We start from the raw sequence: 12,320 nt of genomic DNA, 5'->3' as shown, positions 1-12,320 counted from the left end.
TAACCCAACATTTGGAATCTATGGATGACCCATCAGGCTTTCCTAATAACTGAGGAAGCTCTCCTCCTCTTGATGCCAAATTTTCTAAGCTCTTTTCTCACCTCACCAAAAATGGCTCCTTACCTTTCATGGAGCTGGAGAGGGAGGAAGTCACTGTTAAGCATTATTCCACCGCAGACATGCTTCCCATTTCATTGAAAGGCTCCTGAGTCCAGCCCTGCTCGCGAATAAACAAGCAAGCAGGCAAGTAAAGTGGGTCCTTTGTGTACCCTGTCCTGGCTTCACTTCCCCAAGTTCTAAAATCACATTTCCAGGGATTTAAAAAATAATGTACAAAGAAGACCACCAGGCTTAGACTTTGCATGCATCTTCACTTAGGGTGCTGAAAGGGGGTGAGAGGGAGTTTCAATTAAATTTTAAATAAAAACAAGAGAATTGTCGTCTGCATGTTTCCTGGAGTGTTAATTCTGAACTTGGGGAATACATAAGTAGGTTTAAGAGTCTTGGTTAGTTGGCGTGTGTGTGTGTGTGTGTGTGTGTGTGTGTGTGTGTGTGTGTGAGAGAGAGAGAGTTAGTCTGTCTGTCTGTTGATCTAAAAGGGGTGTCCTTACAGTGATCTTCCCTGGAGGCCTGGAGAGGAGGTGGGTTATAACCAGAGAGCCCTTAGGCCACAGTGTTCCCAACCTGGCCAACCTTCAAGTTTCCTTCTTGGATTCTTTTTCTCCTCCCCTCCCCCCGCCCCCAAAGAACCTACCCATTTAATTTTGGTATTTTCCAGATTCATCTGTCATCATTTCCTAACAGGGTATAACTTTGTTGCATTTTTAAAAATTGTTTTTCTTTTTGAAAGAGCACAAGCAGGGGAGGGGCAGAGAGAAGGGGATAGAGGATCTGACGTAGGCTCTGCACTGACAGCAGAGAGACCGACGTGGGGCTCGAACTCACAAACTGCGAGATCATAACCTGAGCTGAAGTCGGACGCTGAGCCGACCGAGCCCCCCAGGTGCCCCTGTTGCATCTTTATAAACACCATCATACCCAAGATGGTCCCATTTCTTTTTACCTTATATCAGGCTAGGATTGCTTGCAATTTGACTTGTTAATACTTTCCAGGGCCTAACCAGCTTCTCCTGTGAACCGGTCAGCAGCCTGAGAAAATAAAGGTAGTTTTCATCTTTCTTCATTAATACCATTTTTCTTTGATGGCCACGTCGGTAATGACAAAAACCAGCGTGTCTGGGATGAACCTCCCGCTCCTCCGCCCAAGCTGTTATGGGAACACTGAATTTCTGATCATGTATTTCTTGCCACTGTATATTGAGGTAGCTTTTCACTTCATACAGTATTTCATACATATCAAAGAAATAAAACTTTTAATAGTGTTTGGATACATGCTATAATTTTATCATATGCAATTTGGAAAATACATGCTGTGAAATGTTTCTTACTATAAAACACTGAAGGCATAATTAAGCTTGCTTTATTTTTAGAAAAGTCTATTATGAGACTTTTTTTTTTTTGAGAGAGAGAGAGAGAGCACATGTGGGAGCTGGGGAGGGGCAGACAGAGAGCGAAAGAGAATCTCCAGGACCCTCCATGCCCAGCACATAGGCCAACACAGGGCTGTATCACATGACTGTGGGATCATGACCTGAGACAATTTCAAGAGTCAGAAGCTTAANGGATTCTCCTTGATACTTTAACCCCTGGTTTGAATTTGGTAAATTCCTATTCTCTGGGCAGAACAACCCTGTCTCACTGCTCTCTCTCCCTGTTCCAGTTTATTTAAAATTCAACTATCATTAGGATATTTCACTTAGCTTATATTTAATACTTCAGTTCAGGAATGGAATGCTTGAACCTTATTATGGGTTGAAATTTATTATTCGTACAGTTTAGCTGTTGTGAAAAGAGATGCATTTTCAGTGGTGCTGAAGAGAGATGTGGGAAGTCTGGGTTCTAGCCATAGCTGTTAAACAGGAAGGGCACATAGTACTTGTTCAGCTTGCTCACAGGACGCTTATGAATTAACCTGCAGTGAGGCATGTAACAACTGTGTAAACTCTTCATTCTGTGCAAACTGACATGTGACTTAAGGGGCCCCTGACAGTCCATGACAGAGGACACATTTGGGCTGGCGGTTGGGCACGCCATGTCCCATACTTTTTGGTAAGTGGAGTTGATGCCAGATGATTTATGATCGAAAAAAATGACACTGCCTGCCCTCGTAGAGTTTACTGGTATAAACACATTTGCCCAGATGCAGGGAGTAAACTAGGCGTGAGACACAGGCATGTTTCGTGTAAATGCAAATGACAGCCTCATCTTTACAGGAGGTTAGCCTGTTTCTGTTTTTTTTTTTTTCAAGTTTTTATTTTAATTCCAGTTGGTTTTGACCCTTCTTTCTAACCCTTTCCTCTGAAACTACCCCCTGAAAGAAAGGGTTAAAGATTTGCTCATTTCTAATCTCGATTTGAGGTCCTACACACTATAAACCCTGACCGTAAATTCCTTGGTGAGGTCCTCTCCATTCCAAGATGTCAAGGTCAGAAACTGACCTTGAAAGAATGAAGGATTCATCTGTTTTCAAATCGCCAACACTTTGGTTAAGTTAGGTGCAAGTGAATGTTGAGCCTTGTGTATACTGTGGCTTATTTTACCACAAAATTCACTGTCTAGAAAATATTGATTTGTGGCTATTCTGTTTCAGAGATTAAAAGGATTAAATGACAGTACTATAACTACTGCACTTACCAGCTGGTTAAGGGACTTAGGACTTTTAAAATCCAATTTGTCTACGCAATTATTTTTCTAGTAATATGAATAGTTTTAAAGAAGACTTCATAGGGTATAAAATTAGACAATATTCAGTGATATTGCTTTAAAGAATGGTAAGTTTCATTGTATTTTAGTAAGTGGTGTTTTAAAAAATTAAGCCATATAGGAAAGGAAAAAGAAAAAAGCAAAAATATCACTCCAAATATCACAACCCAGAAAATGAGTGCCATTAACAAGTGGGCACAATTCCACATACCTCTCTGACCCTTTGTACAGATTAAAAAAAAAAAAACTTAGAAAAGTGTATTCATGCTATTCATGTTTTTTTTTAAACAAAAAAACAAAAGCTGTAATAGCTTGTTTCACAGAAGATGGAATTTTTCAATTTTTTCTTATTTCAGTGGGTGTAGGGAAAATGTCTCCTCAGTCCTAAATTAAGGATCAATATAAAGTATTTATAAATGGGCTTCTTTTATTAATGATTTTATTAATGATTAATTGACTAGTATTTGCTACAGAGATTTTATCCTTTATATATTTTGGTTTTCTTAGGAGACTTTTTTTTCAGAAGTGATTCTATGAAACATACCAGGAAGTTTAATGTATGTTTTGTTCCTTTCTCTTCACACCTGAAGCTATGATTTTGTGACTGGTGTAGAGATTTTAAACTGAATGCTTATCGGTTTTTACAACACTGGGTCAAGAATTTTACACTAAAAATACATCAGTTTGCAAGGTGGGTTGGTGTGGATACTTACACAGTAAGCAACGCCTGTAATTTCCCCCCATATATAGAATTTGTGATAACGCACTCCTGCTAAACTTTATACTAACATATAGAATGTATACTGATGATAAGTATTTACTCAAAGTAGTTTTGGGCATAAACAAGTCCAATCCTTCGAGAACTGCTGTAATAACCTATATTAAGTTCTCTGCCATCTGTAGCACGTACAGTTTAGAACATACAGATGTAGGGGCGCCTGGGTGGCTCAGTCAGATAAGCTTCCGAATTCGGCTCAGGTCATGATCTCGCAGTTCGTGGGTTCGAGCCCTGCATCGGGCTCTGTGCTGACTGCCAGCTCAGAGCCTGGAGCCTGCTTCAGATTCTGTGTCTCCCTCTCTCTCTGACCCTCCCCTGCTCATGCTCTCTCTCCCTCTCAGAAATAAATAAAAAACATTAAAAAAAATAAAAAATAAAAAACATTTAAAAAAAACATCAAAATAAAACATACAGATGTAATTAAAATTCCAAGAGAGTGTCATCCTCCCACGTTTTCCATCACTAACTCAGGTAGGTCCCTTCTCTTGGACGAAATGCGCCCTGCTCTGTGACAGCCACAGTGGCACGCACCCACATCAGGACCTCACAACCGCTACACCCCAACTCAGTGGCCGTCAGCGCGTTCCCAATAGCACCCATTTTACAGGGTCCTGAGCACGAAACAGGGTGAATGGGCACAGGGCCTGGCATGCGGTAAGCGGTGACACCAGCAACTATATGGTGTAATTACAAAAAGGTGCACAGTCCTCAAGATACTTTACTTTCATCGAGCGGAAATTGTTGTAATATTCTCATTTTTAGACCAAGACCCTTTACTGCCATCTGCTGGAAAATTCTCTTAATAAATATGCAAATCCGTTTCTTTCTTTTTTTTTAATTTTTTTTTAAATGTTTTCTTTATTTCTAGGAGAGAGAGAGACAGCGTGAGCAGGGGAGGGTCAGAGAGAGAGGGAGTCACAGACCGAAACAGGCTCCAGGCTCTGAGCTGGCTGTCAGCACAGAGCCCGACGCGGGGCTCGAACCCACGAACCGTGAGATCATGACCTAAGCGAAAGTCGGACGCTTAACCGACTAAGCCACCCAGGTGCCCCGCAAATCCGTTTCTATGATGTGAACCCTGTCCCCTTAGGTGTGCCAGTGCCTTTGTGTAGTACACAACCTGAACAACTGTGCACATCAGTGCTTAGAGAATCATATTTGCTAATGTTCCTTTCACTTTTGTAAATGGGGTTTGGAAGACCAGCTGAGATAAACAATGCTATTGTATGAAGCAATTCATTTTTTTAAAAAAATCAAGGAGTCAAAGTTAATCTCTATAAATGTAAATCTACTTTGTTACAAAGCCTGGAAACATTTGGGCTTACTACTTCTCTCACTTTCCACACAGAACAGTACGTTCTACAGTAAAACCCACAATTTAAGTTAGCAGAGATACTGATTAAGCCACTATTCTGGCATTTACAAAAACCGAAAGAACAAATACGGGACATGCATATACAAAATAAAGGTATGTTTTGGAATAATCCATACAGCATTTTAATCTTTTTTTTTAATGTTTTTTTAAAATTTATTTCTAGGAGAGAGAGAGAGAGAGAGAGACAGCGTGAGCAGGGGAGGGTCAGAGAGAGAGGGAGTCACAGACTGAAACAGGCTCCAGGCTCTGAGCTGGCAGTCAGCACAGAGCCCGACGCGGGGCCCAAACCCACGAACCACGAGATCATGACCTAAGTGAAAGTCGGACGCTTAACCGACTAAGCCACCCAGGCGCCCCAGCATTTTAATCTTGATTTTAAAAGCTGGGTCCGGAATATCATGTCATCCCTGCAATGTGGCAGACCTCAGGAAAGCAGCCCTGCAGGGGCTCTGCTTGCCTTGTTCATCCCGGAACCTGGGCTGGGATACGATGGGTGACTCCTAACCAAATAGCCTTTATTGAAGGGATCATTGTAGGACCTTTTTGTTCACCAAAGGCAAAAACGTGGCTCATCCTTATACCGGGCAGTACAATCACGAAGAAGACTGAGTATAGCTGGCTGGGGCGGGGGGGGAGAAGGTTGCTGATAATGAGAACACTCTCCCAGAATACGGGATTCATCTCCCCGGCAAGGTGCCAGGTGTGAGCAGGGCTCCTGGAAGTTTGGAAAAGCAACATCTTATCCTAAGTGAAGTGGAAGTGTTGCACCTGCGAAGGTAGNGGCGGAGTGCGTGCCTACACAGGGCTGGAAAAGCCAGAAGCCCACTCTGGTCTAAGAGAAGCCCAGAGGACGCGCCTTTTACCCAAGTGGTAAGAAATGTGTTGTTAAGAGGGTAACGACCAGCGAGATCGCAGTGGTGATGCTCTTCCATACGCCAGGGTGGACTGGTGGAGACCGTTATAAAACTGAGCTCCTGAACAGGGATGATGGGACCCCAGAATAACCGAGGCCAGGTGAACACCTAACTGTCAGAAGCAAGATGTGTGCAGTTAGTGCGAGGAGCTGCGAAAGTGGAATGGGGGCCAGGGATCCAATCCATAGACAGCCATGGGCACAGATAACAGGACTCAGTGCTTCCAGAGGCAGTCAACCAAAGTATCAATTTGTAAAATAAAGATAGTTTTTTGTTTTTTTTTTTTTTAAAAATGATGGTCAGTAGGCTAAGGGCAGCTTGGTCACAGTCACTTCCCCAGTTTCTCAGATCGGGAACCAACCATCAGAAGGACAGGCTGGTCACCATGAGGACGGAGCCTGAAATGCCTCACTAAGTGTACTCAGTAGCTGTTTCCCCTGCGTTTCAAAACCCTGCCCCATCCCTTTCACTGGGTGATGGAGCCCTGCGGCAGGCCGAGGCCCCGGGGCAAGGAGCCTGGCCAGGCCACTCAGCGGGCCCTGAGGTAGTAGAGGGACCTGCGGAGGAAAGTGTGCACGGTCACTGGGAATCCCAGAAGACGCACAGCGTGGGCTCCCGGGACTTTGGAGCAAGGACATACCCTCTGTGGTAAAGAACTTTACACCATTTGAAAAGAAGTTCTTCTAGACGAATGGCCTTGATCGAGACAGACCAAATGACCAAGGGACATTTGCATGCAGAGGTAATCATGAGCTGGGTTCTGCCAGACCCGGGAGGTCAGAAACTGGGTGAGCCCAGCAGCGACAGCCCATCATAAAGTGGGAGTGCAAGATGCTCACATGCACGAGCAGGAGGGTCAGAGGTCACATGTAAGTGGTGGTCCAGATCTCCGTGTCATCCACCACTATTGCTCCGGCATTCATAGGCAGCTCCCACCCGTGGCTGCACGGGGGTGTCTGCTATGGCCAGCTGACAGGAGACGAAAGAGACTTACCTTCGTTCATGGGTGAGCTGGCCCAGCATGAGCACGCGAGCCAGAAAGAGGCGCTATTGCACTGCAACCCTACTTGGGGTGACCCTGAGTGCCGTGAGGGGAAATTTCTGGCGATGCACTTGGCGGTCTGCTTTACTGGGGACAAGAACAGCTCAAGGTAAGAATACGCATGGGCTCATGGACAGCGGTAGATGGGGTGGCAATTCAGTCAGAGGCTTGGCAGGAGAAATATTAGGATATCACGGATAACGTGTGGACACAAGTGTAAAGAATTTTGTGTCCCATGGTCACGCATAGCAAAGTGCCACTATCAGAAAGACATTAAACAACATTCATGACTCAGCCATGGACATGAGCCGGTCTCTCTCATCAGCTGCTGTAGGGCTGGCAGAACGGATACTGAAGTAGAGTAGCCGTGGTGGTGGGGATGGTGGCTACGAATACGGTTTCGGCTCACCAGGGTCAGTTCAGCCACTGCCACTGCCAAATGTCCAACCTGGCAATCACAGAAACCAGTGCTGACTCCCCAACACAGCACCGTCCCTCAAGGTGACCAACCAACCGTTTGGAGATCAACTGACTACAATGGACCTCTTCCACCCTGGAGGAAGCAGGAATTCATCTTGATTAGGGTTGTTCTAAGTCTGGCTTTTCCTTTCCTATCCACAGGACCCAGTCAACATCACCAACTGAGCATTAAGAATGTTTGATCTACTGACACAAGATCCCATACAATACTGCCTTGGGCCAAAGAGTACACTAGTCCAGTCCCATCCTGCATCACTCTTAAGCCACTGGCATGACACAATGGTGGAATGGCCTCTTAAAGACACAGCCGAGGCTCCAGCTTGGAGATGTTACATCTTGAGGTTGAGATGCCACCCTAAATCAGTAACCATTTTATGGTTCCCAATAGGTAGACTGGGTCCACGAACTATGAGGGTAAAGTAGGTGGCATTCCCAGGGGTACACTTGGAAAGTCTGTGTTTTCTGTCCCCAAATTTTAGACTCTGTGGGTCAAGAGGTCTTGTTCACCAAAGCGTAATACTTCATCAGTGGGCCCAGAGTCCCACTGTACTTTATGATATAGCTACTACTCAAATCACTTCAGTCTCCTTACACCAAGAAACTGGCAGGAAAAGAGTCACTGTACTAGCAGAGACCATTGGTCTCGATCATCAGGAGGAGCGGAGCTCTGTTACAGAACGCAGGGAGGGAAGAGTGTTTGGCACGCAGGTGCTCCCGCGGAGTCCCCTGAGGCTCCCATGCCCAGTTTTTTTTTTTTTTTAATGTTTTATTTATTTTTGAGATAGAGATAGAGACAGCCTGAGCAGGGGAGGGTCAGAGAGAGAGGGAGACACAGAATCTGAAACAGGCTCCAGGCTCTGAGCTATTCCTCAGCACAGAGCCCGACGCGGGGCTTGAACCCACAAACCGTGAGACCATGACTGAGCCGAAGTCGGACGCTTAACCGACTGAGCCACTCAGGTGTCCCTCCCATGCCCAGTTTTAACAATAAACAGACCAAGAATAGAAGCCATGATCTAAGATGGGCACAGTGACCAGGTCCTAAGCCACTTGGAGATGAGGGTCTAGGTCACCCTACCAGGCAATATGCCTGGACCAGCATGGGCTCTGGCTGAGGCAAATTGAGAATGGGCGGTGGAGAAGGAGATAAAGTATCAATTAGTGAAGGCTTGAGACCCGCTGCAGCGGTAGCAATTGTACTTTCCCCACAATCCTTTTTATAAGCTTCCCCAGCAATAAAGGCCAACCGGAAGCCTGGACGTGGGCCATAATCCTGGGTATTAGGTGGGTGGACTTGCTCTAAGAAGCAGTTGGTGGCACATGAAAAGATGCTCAACATCAGCTCATCGTTAGGGAAATACAAATCAAAACCACAACAAGCTGTCACCTGACGTCTGTCAGAATGACTAGAAACAAAAAGACCAAAAAATCACAAATGTTGGTGAGGCTGTGGAGAAAAAGTAACCTTTGTGCACTGTGGGTGGGAATGTAAACTGGTGCAGCCACTGTGGAAAAGTGTACAGAGTGTATCAAAACAGTAAAAATAGAATTACCATATGACCCAGTAATTGCACTAGGTATTTACTCAAAGAAAATGAAAACGCTAATTTGAAAAGATATATGCATCCCATGCTATCTCATTATTTACAACAGCCAAGACATGGGATCAGCCCGTGTCCATCAATGTAGGAATGGATAAAGATGTGTGTGTGTGTGTGTGTGTGTGTGTGTGTGTGTGTGTACAGAGGAATATTACTTGGTCATGAAAAAGTGTGTCGTGGGGCACTTGACTGGCTCAGTTGGTTAAGCGTCCAACTTTGGCTCAGGTCATAATCTCACGGTTCATGAGTTCAAGTCCCACATCCGGCTCTCTGCTGTCAGTGGAGAGCATGCCTGGGATTCTCTTTCCCTCCCTCTCTCTCTGCCTCTTCCCCCTTCTCTCTCTTCTATAAATAAACCTAAAAATTATTTTAATCTTAAAAAAAGAATGAAGTCTTGCCAATTACAACAACATGGATGGACCCAGAGAGTATTATGCTTTTTTTTTTTTTTTAAAGTGGTCTCTATGCCCAGTATAGAGCCCAACGCAGAGTTTGAACTCACGACCCTGAGATCAAGACCTGAGCTGAATTAAGACTTGGATGCTTAACTGACTGAACCACCCAGGTGCCCCTGTAGAGTATTATGCTAAATGAAGTCAGAGGAAGACAAATACCATACAATTTCACTTATGTTGGAATCTAAGAAAACAAAACAAATGAACAAAGCCACATACAAAAAGCAGAAACAGACCTATAAATACAGAGAGCAAATTGACAGTTGCCAAAAGGGATAAGGGCGAGGGGATGGGCAAAATGGATGAAGGGGAGTGGGAGATACAGGCGTCAAGTCATGGAATGAAGAAGTCACAGAGATGAAAGACCGAGCATACGGAATGTAGCCAATGGCATTGCAATAGTGTGGCATGGTGACCAACAGTAACTACACTTATGAGCACCGCATAATATATACTGGGGGCGGATCACTATGTTGTACACCTGAAACTCATGTAATGCTGTGTGTCGACTACAATAAAAAAAGAAAAGAGAAGCAGTTGGATCTGAACAGCACAAGGGATGAAGTAGAGTGGGCTCTAGAACTCCACCATATATCTCTCCTCTTCAAGGCCAAAGGCCCCCCTTTCCAGCTGCAGCCGTTTCCTAGTCAGACCTTTCATATCCCTACCACAAACAGGACTGAGTTAAATCCTCAACCCACAACCAGAATGAGCCTTAATAATTTGCTAAATCTTAAAATTAACACCTTACGTTGCCCCCCCCCCAAATTTAAGAACACTTAGGCAGCCAGTTTAAATTGGAACCACACCAAGCCAGAACATCAAATTTTCTCAGATCTACACCCAAACCAAGGTTTCAGACACTTTGCACATACAACGATGGTGAGGTTAGCCTCTCTCCGGCCTTAGCAGCTCTTGCTAATCAGAAGCTTCTACTCAGATGGGGAAGAAAACATCAGTCCTATTTCCAAAAGTAATTCCACACCCATCCGACACCATACCCTCCAAATCACATCATACGAATACGTGACATGTGGCTGTGCTTAACTGTAAAGTCATCTCGTGCTCATCGGATTCAGCCCAATGAAGGCTCTGAACATGAGCAGTGAAATCTTAACCTCATTTACGGTGCAATTGCCTCATCGCCCAGGCGAAATCTTTAGGTTTCTCGTCCACTGTCGGGGTTGGCCGCTGGGAGAATTACGGCGTCACCGAAGGAAATGGTGGGGTGTGAGGACAGGTGGGTGGAGGGTTGGGGTGACGGCTCTAAAAATAATCCCCTTTCTTCAGCTACAGGCAAGGCGGCTGCTGGGCAGAGGTATGCAAGGGGCGGTGCCGGTGCCGAGTAACGGGAGGTTTTAAAAATAAAACGGGAGGTTTTTTTTAATAAAAATAAAAAAATAAAAAGCTTATTTTATTTTATTAAATAAAAATAAAAAATAAATAAGTAAGCTTATTTATTTTGAGAGAGAGCAAGAGCTGGGGAGGGGGCAGAGAGAGAGGATGGGAGAGCCCGATACGGGGCTCAGTCTCTTGAATCTGAGACCTGGACCTGAGCTGAAGTCAAGAGTCATATGCTTAACTGACTGAGCCACCCAGGCGCCCTGAAATATTCATTTTAAAAGCTGAATGCCTCCTCTCTTCTCTGCTTGCTTCAACCACTCGTTTTGAGTCTCCCTCCCTCAGCTTCTTTTCTTTCCGAGGTGCTAACTGCCAACGAGAGGGCCATGGAGTCTTTTGATTCCAGGATATTTCTCTGAAGTATCAGCCATGTTCATGGAGCCCAAGGAAGGAACGCAAATGTTGACTCAATCCCCGTCCCCTCTCTCCATTTCCCCAAGTGGCTCATCATGAAAATGTTGGAAGTCGAATCCTGTCTCCGGCCCAAGCCACCTACTTAGAGTTTACCGGTGGCAACCGGGAAGGAAGGGCTCAATTAGGAAAGGGAAGAGAATTGTGAATTTAAGAAGCTACACCAAATCTAACGAGGGAGGAGGGAAGGAAGAGGGGAGGAATTTGGACCATTTATTTGCAGCATGTCTTACTGACAGTTAAATACAGTGGTTTGTTCTGTTTTCTGCCACTCGAGGGTTATTTAATTAAATTCATGACCTAGGATGCTAACCAGCCCCACATCTAAAATAATTGCTTCTCTGTTGGTGAGATGTAAAGCCGGGATTGATTTTCCCCTGGCCGATAGCTCTCCTTTCTGAGTCATGAATGTCATCTCCACTCTCCTCCCCACGTAATTTGATCTCTGTATTTGATCCCTATTTAGTAGTACACTTCGCTAAACAGATGTCTGAGTAATTAAAATCCCACATGGGCACACTCGCCTGTGAGTTACATCTATTTAATAGTCAGCTCAGAAACTTTTCACCCTCGGCCTTTCCCTGTCTTGTTGGAGTCCTATGTCCCTGGTCTTTACCAGGCTTCAAATATTAGAGTCCAAACTGGCTACGTCTGTTTCCTGCATTCACAGAGCCTGTCTTCATTTTCCAACAGAATTTCCCTCTCAGATCCCTGATCTCTTTCTCCTTCAACTCACCTGGGTTTCCTGTACAATTTTCCACCAGCATTCAAATTCTCATTAGATGACTCAGCCTACATTTCATTCATGCCAGCACCAGCAATAAAAAAAAAAATCAGAACAATGTTGTTGGAACCATGGATTAAGAGTGCCTTTTATTTTTTCCCCCTGAGGCATAGCCAAATATTTCAGTCTGAACAATCCCCCATTTTTAAATTTTAACTATTTGAGATCAAATACTGAAAACCTGTTTGGTTGCTACAGGTCACTGGAAGATTTTGATGGCTAAAAATTACAGAAGAATGTGTGTTTGGAGTAGGAA

At 44.5% G+C, this 12,320-nt stretch overlaps 1 long non-coding RNA gene across 1 annotated transcript in view; it reads right to left on the bottom strand.

The window, feature by feature from the left end:
- LOC144238610 (uncharacterized) overlaps positions 1-12,320 on the bottom strand; it is a 43,069-nt gene that overhangs the window by 22,636 nt on the left and 8,113 nt on the right. The gene's annotated exons all lie outside the window — the stretch shown is intronic.

Source organism: Crocuta crocuta, unplaced genomic scaffold, assembly GCF_008692635.1.
Source record: "Crocuta crocuta isolate KB4526 unplaced genomic scaffold, BGI_CrCroc_1.0 scaffold96, whole genome shotgun sequence".
Taxonomy (NCBI): Eukaryota; Metazoa; Chordata; class Mammalia; order Carnivora; family Hyaenidae; genus Crocuta; species Crocuta crocuta.
Note: the sequence above shows the minus strand (reverse complement) of the source record. Positions and strands in the feature narration are given on the sequence as shown.